The sequence below is a fragment of the Lepidochelys kempii genome, chromosome 25 (genome assembly GCF_965140285.1).
Source record: "Lepidochelys kempii isolate rLepKem1 chromosome 25, rLepKem1.hap1, whole genome shotgun sequence".
NCBI classification, from domain to species: Eukaryota; Metazoa; Chordata; order Testudines; family Cheloniidae; genus Lepidochelys; species Lepidochelys kempii.
The window spans coordinates 7,355,551-7,377,868 of NC_136404.1; the positions used below are offsets into that span (position 1 = coordinate 7,355,551).

The window sequence follows — 22,318 nt, forward strand, 5'->3', positions numbered from 1 at the left end:
CCAACCAGCGCCGCCCGCCGCCGCCGCCGGGGCCGCCCTCGGGCCGGGGCCGCGCAGGAAGCCGAGCGCGGGCCGGGCCGGGCCGGGCTCGTCGCCCCGGAGCCAGGGGCGCTCTGACGAGGACGCCGCCGGCTTCCCTAGGAGCGGCCCCGGCTAGACCGGCCCCGCGCCGCGGACGTACCCCCCGTTCCTCCCGGCAGCCCCCCACCCCCAGCCCGCGGCCGAGGCTGCCCTTAGGCCAGGTAGTCGCGGAATGAGTCACCCCAGCAAGGGCAGAAAAGGCCGTCAGCCGGGGCTTCCTACCTACGCGGGCAGCAACAGGGAGACAAAGGAAACTGCCGGGGCGTCTCTCCTTGAGGGCCAGGGAGAGCTCCCTGGACACCACGTAGGGGGAAGGAAACTGGGACCCCATACTCAATAGAATAGGAACAAAGGGGAAGGAACACAAACCACCCTAGCGAACGAACAGGTGAGCGATTGCGTAGATGAGTTAGCTGCATCCAAGTTGGCAGTGCCCGATGAAGTTGACTGTGGAGTACTAGGAACTAGCTGCAGCGATTCTGGAACCCTTAGCCGTTATCGGTAGGTTTCAGAGTAGCCCCCGTGTTAGTTTGTATCTGCAAAAAGAACAGGAGGACTTATGGCACCTTAGAGACTCACAAATTTATTTGAGCATAAGCTTTCCTGAGCTACAGCTCACTTCATCGGATCCATCATCGGTAAGAATTCATGGAGGATAGGCAAGATCCCAGAAAACCAGTGACGGGCACACATAATACCTATCTTTAAAAATGGGGACAGAGGCCCAGAGGAATTATAGACCAATCAGCCTAACTTTGATATCAGGAAAGATACTGGAACAAATTATAAACAAGCAGTCTGAAAGCCCTTATACAATAATAGGGTTATAAGGAATAGTGAACATGGATTTGTCAAGGGCAAATCATGACAAACAACCTTATTTCCTTCTTCGGCAGGGTGACCGTCCTAGTGGATAGGTGGAAGCTGGCGTCATGATATATCTTTATTTTAGTAAAGCTTTTGATACAGTTCCAGATGATACTCTCATAAGCAAAATAAGGCAATGTAGTCTAGATGACAATACTATAAGGTGGGTGCCTAAAAAGTTGAAAGACCATCCTTAAAGAGTAGTGGATCAATGACTCAGTCAAACTGGGAGGAAGGATCTAGAGTGGGGTTCCATAGGGGTGTATCACTGTTCAATATTTTCATTAACAGCTTGTCTAATGGAATGGAGAGCATGCTTATGTAAGCAGTGTCAGGATGAGCTCCACCCTGACATCTGGTGGTGAGGTGTGGCAAGTTGTGGAAAAGAACTTCAGGGGCTGATCTCATTTGCATAGGCACACCCACCACGCCTAGAATGAGACCATAGCTGCCCAAATGGTCACTTTGGCTGCTGTGGGATCCCCAGTGTCTCTGTTATTGGGGCAGGAAGAATAAATTGTTATTACCCTGATTATGGGAACTGTGCTTGGAACTGTACGTGGCCTTTTGTTATGATGGAGGGATTCACCATCAACTAAGTAGCACTCGCTAGGCAAGGGTCATGGGTTCCAAAACTGTGTGAATGGAGAGAGGTTGGGGACAAGTATTAATACTTGGTGGCATGGGCCCCTTGGTGAGGGCCTTACATGCTGATTGCACTTCCTCCTCTCTCCACTGTGGAATATCAGAGCTAATTTTGGTGTCATAGATTCATAGATATTTAGGTCAGAAGGGACCATTATGATCATCTAGTCTGACCTCCTGCACAATGCAGGCCACAGAACTTCACCCACCACTCCTAAAAAAGACCTCACACCTATATCTGTGCTATTGAAGTCCTCAAATTGTAGTTTGAAGACCTCAAGGAGCAGAGAATCCTCCAGCAAGTGACCCATGCCCCATGCTACAGAGGAAGGCGAAAAACCTCCAGGGCCTTCCAATCTGCCCTGGAGGAAAATTCCTTCCCGACCCCAAATATGGCGATCAGCTAAACCCTGAGCATATGGGCAAGATCCATCAGCCAGATACTACAGAAAATTCTTTCCCGGGTAACTTGGATCTTACCCCATCTAAAAACCCATCACAGGCCATTGGGCCTATTTACCATGAATATTTAATTACCAAAACCATGTTATCCCATCATACCATCTCCTCCATAAACTTATCGAGTTTAATCTTAAAGCAAGATAGATCTTTTGCCCCCACTACTTCCCTCGGAAGGCTATTCCAAAACTTCACTCCTCTGATGGTTAGAAACCTTCGTCTAATTTCTAATCTAAATTTCCTAGTGGCCAGTTTATATCCATTTGTTCTTGTGTCCACATTGGTACTGAGTTTAAATAATTCCTCTCCCTCTCTGGTATTTATCCCTCTGATATATTTATAGAGAGCAATCATATCTCCCCTCAACCTTCTTTTAGTTAGGCTAAACAAGCCAAGCTCCCTGAGTCTCCTTTCATAAGACAAGTTTTCCATTCCTCGGATCATCCTAGTAGCCCTTCTCTGTACCTGTTCCAGTTTGAATTCATCCTTCTTAAACATGGGAGACCAGAACTGCACACAGTATTCCAGGTGAGGTCTCACCAGTGCCTTATATAACGGTACTAAAACCTCCTTATCCCTACTGGAAATACCTCTCCTGATGCATCCCAAGACGACATTAGCTTTTTTCACAGCCATATCACATTGGCAGCTCATAGTCAACCTATGATCAACCAATACTCCAAGGTCCTTTTCCTCCTCCGTTACTTCTAGTTGATGCGTCCCTAGCTTATAACTAAAATTCTTGTTATTAATCCCTAAATGCATGACCTTACACTTCTCACTATTAAATTTCATCCTATTCCTATTACTCCAGTTTACAAGGTCATCCAGATCCTCCTGTAGGGTATCCCTGTCCTTCTCTAAATTAGCAATACCTCCCAGCTTTGTATCATCTGCAAACTTTATTAGCACACTCCCACTTTTTGTGCCCAGGTCAGTAATAAAAAGATTAAATAAGATTGGTCCCAAAACTGATCCTTGAGGAACTCCACTGGTAACCTCCCTCCAACTTGACAGTTCACCTTTCAGTAGGACCCGTTGTAGTCTCCCCTTTAACCAATTCCCTATCCACCTTTCAATTTTCCTATTGATGCCCATGTCATTATAAGTCTATTTATAGGCTGCTGAGCTCACTTTGGGCTGACAGTGCACCAGCATTGGGGCTCCCCTACTATAAGCTGAATTCACCTAAGAGCTGAAATCACTGAGTGTTGTGTTAAGTAGTGGGGGAGCCTGAAGATATATTGTGGAGCAGTTTGCGGGACGGCTGGTGAAGCAGTTTGACGCGGAGCAGTGTGTGGATGGCAGGAGCTGCTTGTGGGCTGTGGAGCTGAGTGAAGGAGTTCGTGGGGCGGCTGGCGGAGTGGAGCGCAGCTGAGCGAAGGAGTTCGTGGGGCGGCTGGTGGAGCAGAGCGCAGCTGAGCGAAGGAGTTTTGTGGGCTGGCGGAGCGGAGCGCTGCTATGGAGCTATGGGGCGGTCAGCTTCAGATCATGTAAGGTGCCTCTTACCCCCGTCCCATTTCCACCCAGGTTGGGAGGTAAAGCTCCGCCGATAAACTTTCGAACTCTGGGGCTGCCCTGACCAGGGACAGAGACTTTTGGGGCATTGGACTTTTGGGACTTTGGGTGATTTGGGGTTGCTGGACTCAAGAACCAAAGGGAAAAGGGCATGCCCCAATTTGCCTGGGGTGGGGTTGTTTTTGCTCATGGGTTGTGTTATGAATCCTGTTGGTGGTGTTTCCCCAACATAATGCCACATTGTTTCTCTCTGTTATTAAAAGACTTTTGCTACACTCAGACTATGTGCTTGCGAGAGGGGAAGTATTGCCTCTGGGAGGCGCCCAGCGGGGGTGGTATATATTTGTCCCAGGTCACTGGGTGGGGGCTCGAGCCGGTTTGCATTGTGTTATTGGAATGGAACCCCTAGATATTGAACCCGGCCCTTGTTGCTGCCAACTCTGACGGGCAGAAGGGTTACACTTACAACATTTATGAATGACACCAAGCTGGAAGAGGGTGCTAGCCCGTTAAAGGGCAGGATTAGAGTTCAAAAAAATCCTTGACAAATTACAGAAATGGTTTGAAATTAACAAGATGAAATTCAGTTAAGACAAGTGCAAAGTACTACACTTAGGAAGGAAAAAAAATCAGACAACTACAAAATGGGGAAAAACTGGATCTGAGGGTTACAATGGATCATAAATCGAATGAGAGTCAACAGTATAATGCAGTTGCAAAAAAGGTTAACATTCTGAGGTGTATTAACAGATGTAAGACGCAGGAGGTAACTGTCCTTGACGCTGCTGAGGCCTCACAAGAGTGCTCCGCAAGAATCTAGAGGACAGCAACAAACATGATAAAAGGTTTAGAAAACCCAACCTCAGAGGAAAAGGTTAAAATAAACTTGGCGTGTTTAGTCTCAAGAAAAGAAGGCTGGGGAAACCTGACAACAGTCTTCAAATAGCTTAAGGGCTGTTATAAAGAAGACAGCAATCAATTGTTCTCCATGTCCCCTGAAGGTAGGACAAGAAGTAATAGGCTTAATCGGCAGCAAGGGAGATTAAGGTTAGATATTAGGAAAAAATTCCAAATTATAAGGATAGTTAAGTACTGGAATATGCTTCCAAGGGAGGTTGTGGAATGTCTGTTGAAAATTTTTGAGAACAGGTTAGACAAACACCTGTCAGGGATGGTCTAGGTTTACTTGGTTCTACCTCACTCAGTGCAGGGGGCTGGACTAGATGACTAGGTTCCTTCCAGCCCTATATTTCTATGATTTTCATGTGATGTAGCTCTCCAAACCACCAGCCCAGCAGTAGTTTTTATAATGTAAGGAAAATGTCAGGCAATCTTAATATGAAGGTTGTTTCCAAATCCCCTATAATTTAAGTTTACGTATTCCTTCTGCTCTCTTCTTTCCTAAAGAGTAGCTCCCAAGCTAATACAGCAGAGTATAAATATAGACCTCTATAACCTACAACTGCCAAGTAATATACCTGGTGGGATCCTAGAAACAATGCATTAGAAACCTCCAGCATTAAGTAGGAAAGACCATATATTACCCCGCACCTTTTTTATTTATTTTTCAAAAAACAACCTTCCATAACCTCAGAATAATCAAATATCACACTCTGTAATAGTCTGAGCATTTCTTGTGAACACAAGCAATAAAGACAAAAAAAAGTATATTAATAAAATACATGATTTAGCGTGCACTTGAGGATTATTATATCAAGGATGGAACAGATCCACTAGATCCATTTACCAATTTAATAAAATGAAAATTTTAAAAACCCAACAAAATATGGAAAACACAAAAACAAGAAACCTCATAACATTAGACTTTGTGAGCTTCTTCTGTTTCCTGCTTTTTCCCCTCCCTGTGTTGTGTCAGGTTGTTTAACCTAGATTGTAAACTCCTCTAAGGAAGGACAGCATCTTTTATTTGTGTGCAAAGTGCCACAGACGCCTACGATGCTGTTAGATAATAGATGAAAATGTAGTCCGCTCCTCCTGTAGTGACAGGATAGATTTCCCCCACAGGTGGTATTAAGCAAATATTAAGCTGATCCTGCTATACTTGAGCGTATATAGCCAGTCACAGTATTGTGTGTTAATTAATGCTTTTCTCTCTGGTCTTGATTTTTAAATGAATGAAATTTTACATACTAAAATAGCAAAATCATGCTTCAGTGAACTTAAGTGCACTGAACTTTAATTGCATAACTGATACCTTTGTTGATACATGCAGTTGCATTCAGAATTTCTAATCCCCACCCCAATCCCATTAGTTACTTATCAGATTTTGGAGGATTTTAATACATTTTCCATTATCATGGTTATTGATGGCGTGATATTTTTCGTAGCAGTCAACGAAGCAAGTCTCTCTCTCGTACAGATTGCTTGTTAAGAACTATATTTTCCTGTTCTTGTTTAGATCTCTTAATTTTATAAATACTAATCATCGTCCTTCAAAAAGGGAGATGGTAGAGAAAAAGATGTTTGATCCTCTCAGTGGTATTTATCTCTGTAAAGTTTGTTTGGGTTACAATTCTTATGAAGGATACTTAAATAATCCCTGATCCTGCAAACATTTGCATATACATGTAACTTTATGCATGTGAGTACTGGTGTCATTGACTTCAATGGGACTACTTCTAGTGTGTAAAGCTAAGCATGCAAGCAAATCTGCAGGATCTGGGTGTAAAACTATTATTGAGTGTATGTTGTACAAGTATTAACTGACCTGAAGGGGAATGGCAATGAAATATTACACTAAAGGGTAACATGTTTTGCTGCTATTGCCCTGAGTCAATATTTCTTATCCCTTAGATGTTTCACACAGAACAGAGTGGACTGTGTTTAATCATACTCACAGAAATGTAGGGCTGGAAGGGACCTCAAGACTATGGCAGGACCAAGTAAACCTAGACCATCAGTGCCAGGTGTTTGTTCAGCCTCCTATGATGGTGATTCCACAACCTCCCTTGGAAGCCTATTCCAGTGATTAATTATCCCCATAGTTAGAAAGTTTTTCCCTCATATCTAACCTAAATCTCCCTTGCTGAAGACTACCACTTGCCCTACCTTCAGTGGACAAAGAGAACAATTCATTACCCTTCTCTTTATAACTTCCCTTAAGATATTTGAAGACTTATCAGGTTCCCTCCCTCCCCAAGTCTTCTAACACTAACATATATTGTGACATCAACAATACTCCTGTTAATACACCCCAGAATTTTAGCATTTTTCACAACTGCATCACATTGTTAACTCACATTCAATTTGTGATCCATTATAACCCCCAGATCCTTCTGAGCAGTATTACTGCCTAGCCAGTTATTCCCCATTTTGTAGTTGTGCATTTGATTTTTTTTCTTCCTAAGTGAAAAGTTTCGTACTTGTTTTTACTAAATTTCATTTTGTTGATTTCAGATCTATTCTCCAATTTGTCAATGTTGTTTGGAATTCTAATCGTGGTGTCATTTGCAAATGTTATAAGCATACCTCCACTCCAGTATCCAAGTTGTTAATGAAAATACTGAACAGTGCCAGACCCAGGACAGACCCCTGTGGAACACCACTAGATACATCCTTCTAAGTTTGACAGTGAACCATTGATCACTACTCTAAGTACGTTTTTTCAACCTTTTGTGCACCCACCTTATAAATAATTTCGTCTAGGCCACCTTTCCCTAGTTTGCTTATGATAATGTCATGTGGGAGTGTGACAAAAGCCTTCTTGGCCCCTATTCACTATGCCAGTCACCCTCTTGGAGAAGGAAATAAGGTTATTTGGAACAATTTGTTCTTCACAAATCCATGCTGACTATTCTTTATAATTCTATTAAAGAATCAGTTTGTAAGCACACAGAGGATAATAATTTATTCCAGTATCTTTCCTGGTATCGAAGTTAGGCTGACTGATCTATAATTCCCCAGGTTGTCTTTGTCACCATTTTACAAGAGAGGACTAGAGAAAGGCAAACTTATTACCTCTGGGACCTCAACTATCTTCTATGAGTTCCTCAAAGATAATGGCTAATGGTTCTGAAATTGCTTCAGCTACTGCCTTAAGCACACTAGGGTTAATTTCATCAGGTGATGCCAACCTGAATATATCTAACTTATCTAAATATTCTTTAACCTGGTCTTTCCCTGTTTTGGCTTGCGTTTCTTCCCCCTTGCTAATAGTGTGTTTAAACATCTCAATTTACCTTTTTTAGTGAAGACTGAAGCAAAATAGCAAATTAACCTAATGCAGAAATACGGAAACGAAGTTAGAATGTTAGAACCTGGCAGGCAGGGGTAACAAACAACACTCAGAAGCTGTTTAGTGGTTTGTTTGTATTGTTGTCCCTTTCGGACCAAGTGGTTAGCTCATATTTGGGGCACTGTAGCATTGTTTCTGTTAGTATAAACTGATGATACAATTCAGGTATTTCTTTGGTGTAATCCTATTTAAAAGGAACGCACATGAAGTCTTTTTTCCCTGACCACAGCAGAAGCAAACAGCAGCAAGTCTCCCTACTCGCTATTTCCAAGTCTGCCTCTCCAGTCAGTTCTTTACCCAAGGAGGTGTGTGTCTGCTTCCACAGGGCCACGTTCTTGCTTCTCTCACTATCTGCTGGTTTTCTGACTCTCTCTCACACATACAGTTTGCCAAACAAAGCCTTAGCTCCTGCCTTTGTCATCAGTCCCAGGGATACCCCTCAGACTGCACAGCCTAGAGCAGTAGCTTCCTGTCGTTTCCAGATTTTACTACATAAATGGGCATTTTTCTGGTTCTTCCATTTAGCCTGAAAGCACACCATTGGCTTTAACCAGATCTATGATGGTCTACAGATCAAAGACCTATTTGATGGCAATCATTACCACCTTCGAGCATAACAATATCTCCATCTCAGCACTACTCATCATCCCAATGGAATTTAAAATGACCCCACCATGGCTGACTTGTCCCAGACAAAGGAAAATAATTTAACAAATTAAAAAGTAATGCAAGCTTAAGTAATTACATATTTACATGGTGTCTTTCTGTCAGGACACTTCACAACCCAAATCAATTGTTCTCCAATGCAAATTTCCATGGACCTTTCCACTCACTTCCCAGTCTTCTTTCAGCCAACCAGGAGAGGCCATATTCAATGGACTCCCCAAAGTATCCATCGTTTCTGTGGCATCTGCTAGTTGGGGGAGACTTCTCTCATTCTGTTCTAAAGGGGAATTCATTACTGTCAAAGCTCTTCCAGCCTCAGCTTCCACGGCTACACCCTCAGTTTCTGGGAAGAGTCAAGCTAAGATTCTGCCCCTCTGATACTACTGAGATGGTCCTTATATTAACACCGCTCCCAGTCTGTAGGCACTAGCACCTGTGTCCAATATGAAAGATTTGAAACAATCTGAAACACAGATAGGCTAAAACAGGAGCAGACACAAGAGCCCTCTTTCAGCTCTAAAAATGCAAAGTCACTCTGCTGTTGACCACAGATGGTTTCCCTTCCTCACCCAACCTATGCAATGGTTTTACAATATTGACAAACCCACAAATAAACCTTCTATAATAGAAGCAGAGCCCTACAAAACCATGCTTATTTGTGGGTGTCTCAGGAACTGGCCTGTTTTACACAACCTCAATTTCATTTTTGTCAGTGGAAATTCCTTCTTCGTTGATCGTGTGCCAAAGTGGGTTACCCAGAACTCCAATAGAAACTCTGGGGCTTCACCGCTTTCTCCCTTATAGTTTTTTTCTATACCAGGAATTTACTAGTTCTACTGGTTCACATTTTGGAGCCTTGGTTCCCTTTTTGTGTATTTACTGTTTATGAGAAACATTCAGCAAATTAACAGGAACCTGTTCCTCCCTCAGATCTACAAAAACTTTTGCAGTTAAAATTCCTCTTAAGACCATGGGTCTCAAAGCAGGTCTCAACAACTCCCATTTTTTCCTTGCTGGAAAACTACCACAGCATGTAGCTGTTACTATGGCTATTGCCCCTCTTGTTCACTGCAAATCAATTATCTACAAATCATTGTTTCACCTAGGCCACATCTTAAAATCCAATGTGTGGAAATTTCTTAAGACACCTTTCCTGACATTTATTATGCAGTTATTCGTCATAATGAAACCCACACCAATGATTAGCATCTGCTATCTCTGCAATCCAGACCTGCTCAAATTTCGGAGGTCCAATTTTCATGCCCAATTTCCCCCATATTTGGATAGGTGCACTTTCTCCAGTAACTGCCTCTATTTGACATCAGTTAGGTGGTTCCATTTTGGATCCCCTATTACCCTAGCATTAGCAGCATGTCTGGTCTAATAACTTGTGTTTGTGCCAGATTCATCTGTTCCTGTGCACATCACAGATCCTATAATGCATTCAACAGCCAAACTGCCATAGTTTTTTTAATTGTCCTGATCCTAACAAAATCTGTGGGGATCCTTGTACTTCCAAGTTTACCCTCCCGCGCCAAGTTGGTGTCCCTCCTGTTTCCCAAAGTGGGTGAGAGACTTTCAATAGATACTTGTTATGCTCTGTTCTGGCTTGCCTTAAATTTATAATAATCCTTGTATGGCCAGTTTTTTCACAGTACCAGCAATTAACTGAACCACTTCTCAAATTTTTGCATTATTGCCAATCTACCTTGCTTTACAAACCAAAATTTAATTTTTTCCCAACCATTCAAAACTGTCACAAACCAGATTAGAATCCCCTTTTCTATCAGGCATATTAGACCCAGACCTGTATTTACAGGTCTCATGGGGATCAGTTTCCATCTTCCTCATTAGCAGTTGCTTCCTTTTCTGGTGGGCTCCTGCAAGGAAAGATTGAAGTTCTCTTCTATACCAGGCAAATTCCTCAGCCACACAAAGCATTCTTGGCCTCCTTTCAGTGATCTTGAGCTGAAAGTCTAAGACCAGCTGCAAATCTGTAATTTGGTCCATTGTTAATTTAGCTTGGAAATCTTAGACCTCATTGGTATCTGGATATACCAGGCACAACTCTTCATGTCCTATTCCAGTTGAGGTGGGGTCTGTTCCTGCCCTCTTTTTCTAGCCCTTAGCTGTGCCTGGGTCAGCTCAGATTGATAGCTAGATCTTAGCTGGATATCAAGAGCTTATACCGTATCCTTGTCGTCCCCGCCCCCAATGGCTTTTGTATTACCTGAGCTTGAACAATCTAACCTCTCTGGGTTAGAAAAAGGGTATAAAACTGTTGTAAATATCCTGTTTTATCCAAATTCTCAGTCTGGCCCAATTCCTAATCCAGACTGCTAATTTCCAATATAGTATGCAACCCTTTGAGCTCCTTCTCCAGGTGAATTTTTAGCTCCCTAAAGTCCTTGTTACAGCTGTCTCTATTAACAAGCACCAAGTTGAGCAGATATTTCTTGGTCTCCCCTATTATGTGGAACATCTTTTGGTCCATGATAGTCAGTTTGTTGGTCACCTCATCAGTCCACCTTGCCTGTCTGCACTGGAAATTTTGTAGTATGACTTCCAGATCTGTCTGAACACTTTCTGGCTGCTGCCCAAACAAAGATTTTATCTCTGACCACTGGTGGTTTAAGCCCTTTCTGGGAAGCCTTCAGACATTGCTTACATTCCTTCTGTGAAGTCCTTATTTGAAGTTCTTTTGGTCATCTTTGATTTCTGCAAGCATCTCCACCATTTGGGGGGAGGGATAGCTTAGTGGTTTGAGCATTGGCCTGCTAAACCCAGGCATGTGAGTTCAATCCTTGAGGGGGCCATTTAGGGATCTGGAGCAAAAAAAATTGGGGATTGGTCCTGCTTTGAGCAGCGGGTTGGACTAGATGATCTCCTGAGGTCCCTTCCAACTCTGATATTCTATGATTTGTTCCATGTTGGTTCAACAGGAGTACCAGCTCATAATTTCTCTCCTTTGTCACTCTTATCCCACTCCTGAAACCAGTTATGCCCCCTTTGGCCTGAGAGATTAGCCAATATTCAGGACCTTGCAGAGCAGTTTCCAATAGGAGAAATTGGTGATATGGGTCAGGTATTTTCTTTGGTACAATCCTGTTTATTTGCAAAGAACAAACGCACAATCCTGTCTTCCTGAACACAACAGAAACAAACAATTGGCAATTCCTTTACTCCCTATTTCCTAGTCTTCCCCTCCAATCAATTCTGGAGCTCTGTCTTCATTCCAACAGGGCCATATTTACAACTGCTCCTGTCACTGACTACTGGCTTTCTGCCTCTCACAGGCACATTGTTTGGCAAACAACCACTAGCCCCTGCATTTGCTTACAGTACAGGAAAAACACTCAGCTCACACAACTTAGCCCTGCTCAGGCTGTGTCATGTGACCCAGTGCCTTCAGCAGCAATTTCCAATTGTTTCTAGCTATCATTACATAAAGAGGAATTTCATTGCTCCTTCCATTTACCCTGAAAGAACGGTGTTTAGCATACCCATTGGCTATAAAGAAGTCTGTGATTTTATAGCTCAAAGACCCGCTTCAGGCAACCATTAAAGCCTCCCAGCATAACAATATACTACAGTGTAATAAAGAATTAGCACTGAAGCAAAAATGAGGTGTACAGGTGCGTTAAGAGCTTGTCTACACAGGGAAACTGACAGACAGCTATAGCAGAATAGTTTCCCAGCCTAAACAAACACTAAGGAAGGAAGGACTCTAAGCAGCTGATGAAAGTTCTTCTTGTACAGTGATCCAGATCAATCCTGTGGTTCTGGGTGTTAATCAAAAGCAAATGAACACAAATGTTTAATTTGCACATGCAAATTGGAGCTTAAGAAAAGAGACTGTATGGTAACTATTCTTTATGTGGATGCAGATGCATATTCCACTCAGGAGTGCATGTGGCAAAAGACTGATCACTTTACCTATCAGTACCCAGAGAGATGATGTGTGCATCTTCTGGTTCCTAGGGCAATGCTGCTCCGACCCATCTCAGTTCCTTTGCACCAAATATCAAGAGTTGAGACTCTAATGCAGAGAGAATGGAGGTTTAAAAAGCCCGCTCCTAAGCGACCAGAGGAGCTAGCAAACAGGAGCAGCTAACAAGAGTTTCATGAGGGAGTTCTCCAGGTAAAGGAGGACCCTTGGGGTAAGTTTGTTGTCTGTAGTGTGTGCATTTGTGGTGGCAAAATTTGCAGATGATACAAAATTGCTCAAGATAGTTAAGTCTCAGGCAGACTGCGAAGAGCTACAAAAGGATCTCACAAAACTGGGTGACATAAATGCAAAGTAATGCACATTGGAAAACATAATCCCAACTATACATATAAAATGATGGAGTCTAAATTGGCTGTTACCACTCAAGAAAGAGATCTTGGGAGTCACTGTGGATAGTTCTCTGAAAACATCCACTCAGTGTGCAGCGGGAGTCAAAAAAGCTCACAGAATGCTGGGAATCATTAAGAAAAGGATAGATAAGACAGAAAATATCATATTGCCTCTATATAAATCCATGGTACGCCCACATCTTGAATACTGTGTGCAGATGTGGTCACCCCATCTCAAAAAGAGAAATATTGGAATTGGAAAAGGTTCAGAAAAGGGCAACAAAAATGATTAGGGGTATGGAACGTCTGCCTTATGAGGAAAGATTAAAAAGCCTGGGACTTTTCAGCTTGGAAGAGACGACTAAGGGGAACGGGGGGAGATACGATAGGAAGTCTAAAATCATGACTGGTGTGGAGAAAGTAAATAAGGAAGTGTTATTTACTCCTTCTCATAACACAAGAACTAGGGGTCACCAAATGAAATTAATAGGCAGCAGGTTTAAAACAAACAAAAGGAAGTATTTCTTCACACAACACACAGCCAACCTGTGGAACTCTTTGCCAGAGGATGTTGTGAAGGTCAAGACTATAACTAGATAAATTCATGGAGGATAGGTCCACCAATGATTATTAGCCAGGATGGACAGAAGCTGGGAATGGGCGATAGGGGATGGATCACTTGGTGATTCCCTGTTCTGTTCATTCCCTCTGGGGCACCTGGCATTGGCTACTGTCGGAAGCAGGATACTGGGCTAGATGGACCTTTGCTCTGACCCAGTATGGCCATTCTTATGAATGGGATGCTTAAAATGAAAGGCAGATATCTTAGGTAAGAATCTAGGGTGCAGTTTAAAGAAACCTTGTCTTTGAAAAACATTGTAAAAGGGGAGGGGTTCCATCTATTTCTTAGGAGGCCCCAATTTCTCCCACTCTACAGGTCGATGGGATAGCCATTAAAAAGGCTGTCTTCATCGATAAGTGAAGCAAAGAACATGTTGCCATTGGTTCAAATGGAGGTCTTGTAAGACATCTAAGCATGAAATGTAGAGCCCATGTTGGGGTGGGGTCCCTGACTTGGGAGTTTCCTCAAACCTTTAATAAACCTCAAAGACATAAGGTGAGCAAATATAGAAAACGCTTCTACTAAAGGATGAAAATATATATATGGTGGCCAAGTGAACCTTGATCAAGCTAACTGATAACCCTGACTTCTTTAGGTCTAACAGGAAATCTAGGATAGCCGAGATAAGGAGATGGATACAAGCTGCTAGAGCGGACATGAAAAACTGAATCTCTTCCACTTCTGCAAGCAAGTGATTTGGGTTGACTTCTTTCTACTGTTCAGTAACACTTGTACTTCCACAGAACAGGTAGGCTCTAACCCCACAAACCATCAAGAAACCATGCCCTGAGGCAGAGGACCCCTAGCTTGGATTGGTGTAAATGACCTACATCTTGGGAGTAGAGACAGTAAATGATTGGAAGTTTGATTGCCAGGTAGATGGACAGATGAAGCAGGCAAGGATACTAAGCCTGTCTCAGTCAAGTCAGGACTATAAAGGATTACCCTGGCCTTGTCTTATCTTGTTCATCAGTCTCGGTATTAGGGGGAACGCATAGAATGGAACCTTCATCTGAGATAGTAGAAAGGCATCTCCCAGAGACTGATGGCGTAGATCTCCTCTTGAGCAGAGCAGATGACAGTTCTTGTTCCTGAAGATAGCAAAGAGATCCACCTCTGAAAATCCCCAAATTTGGAATATACCTTGGATTTGAGAGGCCAATTCCCATTCGTAGGCTTACTGAGAGCATTGTCTGAGGTGTCCTGGGTGATATGGAGGTAGGCAGCTCAAATATGGATGTGATGGGTTATACACCAGCTCTACAGCTTTATTGCTTTGGCACAGGGAGGGGGATTTTGCTCCTCCTTGCTTGTTGATATAGAACATGCAGGCTACATTGTCTGTCATGATCCTGATTGATTTGCCCCGATGAGGAGCAGAAAATGAAGGCAGGCATTCCTGACTGCCCTGAGTTCCAAGAGATTGATGTGGAGATTGGTTTCCTGAGGCAACCATTTGCCCTGAGCAAGTACTGAGGTGAGCGCCCCATCCCAACAGGAATGCATCCATTGTCACAGTGATTGTTGGATTTGGATGAAGAAATGCCTGCACCAACAGTGAGTTGATCTTTTCACCAGTCTATGGAGTCCTTTATATGAAGAGGAATCAAGACTTGTTTGTCTACGCTGTTTCCGATCAGTGAATAGATCTTTCTGAGCCAAATTGTCGTCTGTACACAGCCCAGGGATCTCAGTATAGCCATTACAGGGGCCAATATGGGAGAGTGTGGCATCTAGGATTGGTCCCACCCATGGTGACGACCACAAGAGTCTTCTCTGTGGCTGTGAAAGAGTGGGTTCTTCTATGGATGGATAGGGGAACCCTGTACAAGAGGGACAAGACTAAAAGAAGGTCTCCCTCCTCCTCAGTATCCTCTAATGGGGGGCACCAGCAGAAAATGACATTGAATCAGGAGGTACTGAAGGGTGATGGTACCTCAGGGACCCAGGTCACAATACCAAGAGGCATTCCATACCCCCAAGCAGTGGAGATTCCGGTTCATCTGCCACTGATAAGTCTTTTGAGTACCTAAATTACTGTGGAATCGTATGGAGGACTGGTACTTATATAGTGGCATGCTTGGTTATCAAAGCAGACAGCACTGTAGATTTGGTTTGCACAGTACTGAGGCCCCAACTGGAGAGGTACCAGTGACAGAGCTGAGTTCAATGGTACCAATCTGGAAGAGTTCTTATCCCTACTTTCCTTGTCGCATGTAGACAGCACTGACACCTTGGTCAGAGCTATCTTTGTTCTTAGAGCTCTGGGACTTTCCAGCGCCACTGGTTCCGGAGGAGTCTTTCATGTCTATAATACCAAGCTGAGGAGCTGAGGCTTCTGAGACCATTGATTTAGCAGGGAACCAAGGTCTTTTGGAAGTAGGCTCCTTATGATGGGAGCCACCATTGTTGAGGTCTCTAAAGTCTTCCCCTTCCTAGGGGAGACCTTAGCCAAGATCAAAGGGGCTCTAGATTTGCCTGGAGAAAGATGTCCGGGCATGGGAGGGTGTCTCCTGACCTGACTCTGAAGCAGGACAAAGGGAATGCTCTATCTGCAGCAGCCTCAACTTGATCTCCTGGTTCTTTCTTCCTCTGGAGTTGAGGGCCAGGCAGAAGTTATGCTACTGGGAAATGTGAGACTCTCCCAGGCAGCAGACACAGTGTCCAGTGCATACTAGGATAGCCTCCCAGCAAGAGAAGCAGCATTTGAAACTTGGCAGAGCCAGGCATGCCCTGCGGGAGGTAAGGCTCCCCAAATAGAGAGAGAAGAACAAAGTAAATCCTCTCGCTTATCCGCTAATTACAAGCTAATACTAAACTAACAAAAAAAGAATAGCCAAGATATGCTCAAGTCACACATGCTAAGGCTCCACCTCAGGCTGAGACAGTTGAGAAGGAACTGAGGGCAGTTCGCCCATGCAGCCCTGTATAGTCTTGGTGCACGGGCCAAATGGACACTGCTAATGAAAAATCTCTGCTCAAGAGCTCAAGAGGTGCATGCGCACCTGAAGTAGAGCACCCACAGTGATGCTACTCAAAGAACAACAATTAACATGCAGGTAGGTAACTGTCTTTTCTTCGAGTAGTTGTAGACATCATATTCCACTAAGGTGATTTACAAGTCATATCAATAGGAAGTGGGCTAGGAATCTACTTAAAGAATGACTACATAATGGGCTTCCCAATGTTTGCATCTGATGTAGACGCAGCCATAATAGCATAGTTTGGACAGCAGCCCTTCAAATGTCCAATATCAAAATATCGTTGATAAATGCCATTAGTGTCACTTGGGCCCCAGTTGAATGCGCACATAACCTTTGTAGAGGTGTGGCCTAAGCTAGTGCATATGCCATCATAATAGAGGAAGGGCCAGTGTCTGTGAAAAGCTAAGTATATGGGGCTCTGCCACTAAACTTTACAGCTCACTTACTTGTCTTGCATATGTGATAGCAACAAGAAAAGCTGTCTTTTGGCACAAGAGAGACAAAACAAGCTGCCAGGGGTTCGTATGGAGGACCCATAAGGACAGCCAGCACAGTATTAAGGTCCCACAAAGAAACTGCTTCTTTCACCGGTGGAAAAAGAATGATTCCTCACTACTATGGAGTTCGAAAAAATTAACTTCTCTTGGATCAGAGGATGGAATGCTCAGATGGCCAATAAGTAGACCCTCAAGGAGCTGAGAGACAGGCCAGAGGATTGAAGATGTAACAGATACTCCAAAGTGTCCTGAATGCGGGCTAACATTGGATGGATCCCTTGGGTCAGTGACCAAATAGAAAACGCTTCCACTTGGCAAAATAGGTAGCTCTTGTGCAAGGTTTTCTACTATTAAATAGCACTTCTCTAACAGCTTCTAAACAGCATTCCACCTCCTCATCTAGCCATGTAGCAGTCGTATCGAGAGGTGCAGACTTGCTCAATGCTGGATGCCAAATTTGACCGTGGTGCTGCGGCAATAGGTCAGGATAAAGAGGACGAGAAATTGGGGGTGCTGTGGGGGGAAAGCTAGTGTCATACTCAGAGTAAGGAGGTCGGAGAACGAAAATTGTCTCTGCTGGGCTGGAGCAATGAGAATTAGTTTGGCATGGTCTTGCTTCAGTTTGAGAATAACCTGAGGAATGAGCAGGATCAGGAAAAAGGCATACATCAGCACAGATCCCCAGTTTAGCTGTAAGGCATCAGTTAAGGAGCCTAGTCTGAGATTCACACAAGAGCAAAACTGATGGAACCCTTTTGTTGTCTCTTGCTGCAAACAGGCCTATAATTGAGATGCCCCATTCTGTGAAGACAGACCTCAGCACATTGGTCTTCAGAGACCACTCATGATTATGGGATAAATTGCTGCTGAAGTGATTGATCAAGTGATTCTGGATCCACTCTCCCTGAAGTGGAGGACCGGAGAATATGCAGCAATTTAATTGATTCATAGATTCTAAGGCCAGAAGGGATCATAGAATCATAGAATATCAGGGTTGGAAGGGACCCCAGAAGGTCATCTAGTCCAACCCCCTGCTCAAAGCAGGACCAATTCCCAGTTAAATCATCCCAGCCAGGGCTTTGTCAAGCCTGACCTTAAAAACCTCTAAGGAAGGAGATTCTACCACCTCCCTAGGTAACGCATTCCAGTGTTTCACCACCCTCTTAGTGAAAAAGTTTTTCCTAATATCCAATCTAAACCTCCCCCACTGCAACTTGAGACCATTACTCCTCGTTCTGTCATCTGCTACCATTGAGAACAGTCTAGAGCCATCCTCTTTGGAACCCCCTTTCAGGTAGTTGAAAGCAGCTATCAAATCCCCCCTCATTCTTCTCTTCTGCAGGCTAAACAATCCCAGCTCCCTCAGCCTCTCCTCATAACTCATGTGTTCCAGTCCCCTAATCATTTTTGTTGCCCTTCGCTGGACTCTCTCCAATTTATCCACATCCTTCTTGAAGTGTGGGGCCCAAAACTGGACACAGTACTCCAGATGAGGCCTCACCAATGTCGAATAGAGGGGAACGATCACGTCCCTCGATCTGCTCGCTATGCCCCTACTTATACATCCCAAAATGCCATTGGCCTTCTTGGCAACAAGGGCACACTGCTGACTCATATCCAGCTTCTCGTCCACTGTCACCCCTAGGTCCTTTTCTGCAGAACTGCTGCCTAGCCATTCGGTCCCTAGTCTGTAGCTGTGCATTGGGTTCTTCCGTCCTAAGTGCAGGACCCTGCACTTATCCTTATTGAACCTCATCAGATTCCTTTTGGCCCAATCTTCCAATTGGTCTAGGTCCTTCTGTATCCTATCCCTCCCCTCCAGCGTATCTACCACTCCTCCCAGTTTAGTATCATAAACTGATAAGATATCTTCCTCTTCTCCCTCACCTTCTCAGTATAGCTCTTAAAAAGCTGTCGTGACCTCCTGGGGATCACCATCAGCACTGAGATCAGCACCACTCCCATAGCAGTGATGGAGTCCTTCACTTACTTCCACCAATACCGTGCCCCTCCCTATAGCGGCCTCCTGAGAACCCCTGTGATGTTCTGCAGAAAGCAAGATCCTAATCCTTAGCTCAGTCCAGAGTAAGGTCACCTATTCTGCTGGCAGCCTCCTCTCCTGAACCTCGATGCTGCAATCAGACATGGGTTGCTCTTACTAAACTGCCTGCACCTGAACAGGTGTTACAGTTGCTGTAGGAGATTCCATTTGCTTACTTCTTTCCCCTTCGTCACCAAATGACTAGTGCCAGATTCTTCCTTTCCTGTACCTGAGAATTTTAAATTGTATCAGGACCTCCTGAGGCACATGGCTTCAGCCTTGAGTATTCAGGCTGTTTGTTAAGGAGAACACCTGGGAAAGGAACATGAATCTGGCCGAACAGCCCATGCTGGATCAGCTGCTCTTTGATATGCTGAAGCAGGCCTCGTGACCTGCTCCTGAAGATGTTGCTGCTGCACGTGCAAGTCTCTGGCCACTTGCGTTCTCTTCTTGAACAACTTGCAGATGGAGCACCTCTTTTTAATGTGCCCCTTCTCAAGGCACAAACACTGAGTGCAGGGGTTTGCTACTGTGGATAGCTACCCCACATGATGGGCAGTGTTTAAATCCCAGTGAGGGTACCACATGGGGCAAATCCGATTATTAATAAACTAAACATAGAGGTACTTCTAAGCTAACTATAACAACTATACAGAGGAAAAAACCCACAGACTGCATGGTGAAACAAAGCAGGAGGTAAAAACCACACCGAGTTCTCCAATTCAAGAAGCAGGTGGTGAGAAGGAACTGAGGGGGTTTGGGGCAGTGCTGCTCTTAAACAGCCAGGGGAGGGGCTAAGTGCTTGGAGGGTACAAGCACCACATTTACAGATACTGCTAGGCAAAGTTCTCTGGTTTCCGTGCACTGGGCATACAGACCTGAGTGGAATATACATCTGCAACCACTCACAGAGTAGATAGAGGTTCTCTCTCTTTGTCACAGGGGGAGACAGGGAAAGAACGACTTGTTAAACCATTTCATGGCTCTCTTTTCCCATCCCCCAACCTGCTGCCTGCAGTTCAAAATGTTTCATTGTCTGGCTCTGCCATCTGCTATATAAGTGCTAAGTATCAACAACTTCAGGCCATACTTTACAAACATAATTTTACCAACCATCAGTAGTTCGTACTATATCAGTACCTACTAATACTAGACTAAAATGGCAACTGCTGCGACTATTTTGTTTGTGATCTTCTAAACTGCTCCCACAACCTCAGTTCCCTTTTATTCCTCTTCCTCACAGGTTCCTTATTGTACTAACCAGCCTTTTGGAACTCGTGTCCTCCGTCAACCTGCACAACCCTTTGAAACACTTCAAGTGGCCAGAGAGGTGACAACTTAGTGGCTAAAGGCATCCTCTCGTCAGTTCTAGGGATGCTTTATGCTTCCATACCTTGCACAGTACACAACACACCATTTTAAGATAATCAGAATGGTTTCTCATCAGGGGCATTCATGAAAGAGTACACCATTTCCCCAGCTCTCTTTGTGCTCCATTCTTTTCAGAAAGCAGGGAACTGAAGTATGTAATCCTAGCAACCTTAGTCATAATGGAACAGTCCATTGTTGGGCAATTCCACTGCATACAGAAACTTCTGCTCAAAATTATGGGGCTAGGAATATTCAGCCAATTGATGGCATTTGATTTGGGGTAATTGACTGGTCTGTATTTTTCATTGGTTTTAATTTTTACAAGAATGCCAAGAGCACCTGGAGCTTTGAATGGGAGCATTTACTAAAATACATAAAAACCCAACTAAATAAATGACTGGATGAAGAAATCTGTAGGGGTTATTCTTCTCCCCTCATTGTACACCAACATTCCTTGCACCTGCCATTTTTGTTTTTTTTAAACAGAGTCCTCCACACATATCACACATTGCTTTAGGAAAAAATCACAGACTAAACTGAACAAGATAAGCAAGGCAAGACAGAGAGGAAGCGACTCAGAAGCTCTAAAGGGCTACAGTTACTCTTTCATGAGCTACTCCATTTACCTCCTGCAGAGTAGCAGGGAATGGGAGTGGAGCAGGCAGGCAAAGGAGTACTATGTACAGGTCAGAGAGAAGAGCTGAATGAGGATATAGGGGGGCTGTAAAAGCAGGGGAGCACATTTGAATGGAGGGAGATAGGAAGCTAGATGGGGCCAATATGGCCTGGCTTCCCTAAAAGTAAGTGTCTGTCACTGCAGCATTCTGGAGCTCCCGGTTCCTAACGAGTAGTCCATGGATTACCGGTAGCCCAGAGAGCTGTCTGGTTGCATTGTGCTGGCTCTCATCTGTTTCCAGCTTCTCTTGTATAATGTCGTAAGAACAGCCATACTGGGTCACACCAATGGTCCATCTAACCCAGTATCCTGTCTGACAAAAACAGGAGTACTTGTGGCACCTTAGAGACTAACACATTTATTAGAGCATAAGCTTTCGTGGACTACAGCTCACTTCATCAGATGCATAGAATGGAACATATAGTAAGATTTTATATATATATATATATATATATATATATATACACACATATATACACATATATACACACACATATATACATATATACACACACACACACACAAAAGGTGGAAGTTGCCATACAAACTGGAAGAGGCTAATTAATTAAGATGAGCCAATATGAGCAGGAGAAAAAAAAACTTTAGTGCTAATCAAGATGGCCCATTTAGACAGTTGACAAGAAGGCGTGAGGATACTTAACATGGGGAAATAGATTCAATATGTGTAATGACCCAGCCACTCCCAGTCGCTATTCAAACACAAGTTAATGGTATTTAGTTTGCATATTAATTCAAGCTCAGCAGTTTCTCGTTGGAGACTGTTTTTGAAGCTTTTCTGTTGCAGAATTGCCACCCTTAAGTCTTTTACTGAGTAGCCAGAGAGGTTGAAGTGTTCTCCTACCAGTTTTTGAATGTTATGATTGCTGATGTCAGATTTGTGTCCATTTATTCTTTTGCGTAGAGACTGTCTGGTTTGGCCAATGTACATGGCAGAGGGGCATTGCTGGCACATGATAGCATAGATCACATTGGTAGATGTGCAGGTGAATGAGCCCCTGATGGCGTGGCTAATGTAATTAGGTCCTATGATGGTGTCACTTGAATAAATATGTGGACAGAGTTGGCATCGGGCTTTGTGGCAAGGATAGGTTCCTGGGTTAGTGTTTTTGTGGTGTGGTGTGGTGTGTGGTTGCTGGAGAGTATTTGCTTCAGGTTGGGGAGCTGTCTTTAAGCGAGGACTGGTCTGTCTCCCAAGATCTGTGAGAGTGACGGATCATTTTTAAGGATAGGTTGTAGATCTTTGATGGTGTGCTGGAGAGGTTTTAGTTGAGGGCTGA

General features: G+C 43.9%; 1 long non-coding RNA gene across 2 annotated transcripts in view; it reads left to right on the forward strand.

Moving 5' to 3' along the window:
- The first annotated feature begins 59 nt into the window (after positions 1–59).
- LOC140903342 (uncharacterized) overlaps positions 60–22,318 on the forward strand; it is a 41,825-nt gene continuing 19,566 nt past the window's right edge. Inside the window, exons 1-4 of one of the 2 annotated variants that reach the window (XR_012156226.2) lie at positions 60–469; positions 12,473–12,651; positions 14,047–14,199; positions 20,217–21,184. This is a non-coding gene — a long non-coding RNA (uncharacterized LOC140903342). Of the gene's footprint in view, positions 470–12,472; positions 12,652–14,046; positions 14,200–20,216; positions 21,185–22,318 lie in introns of those variants that run through there. The other variant, XR_012156227.1, reaches the window with a different exon arrangement.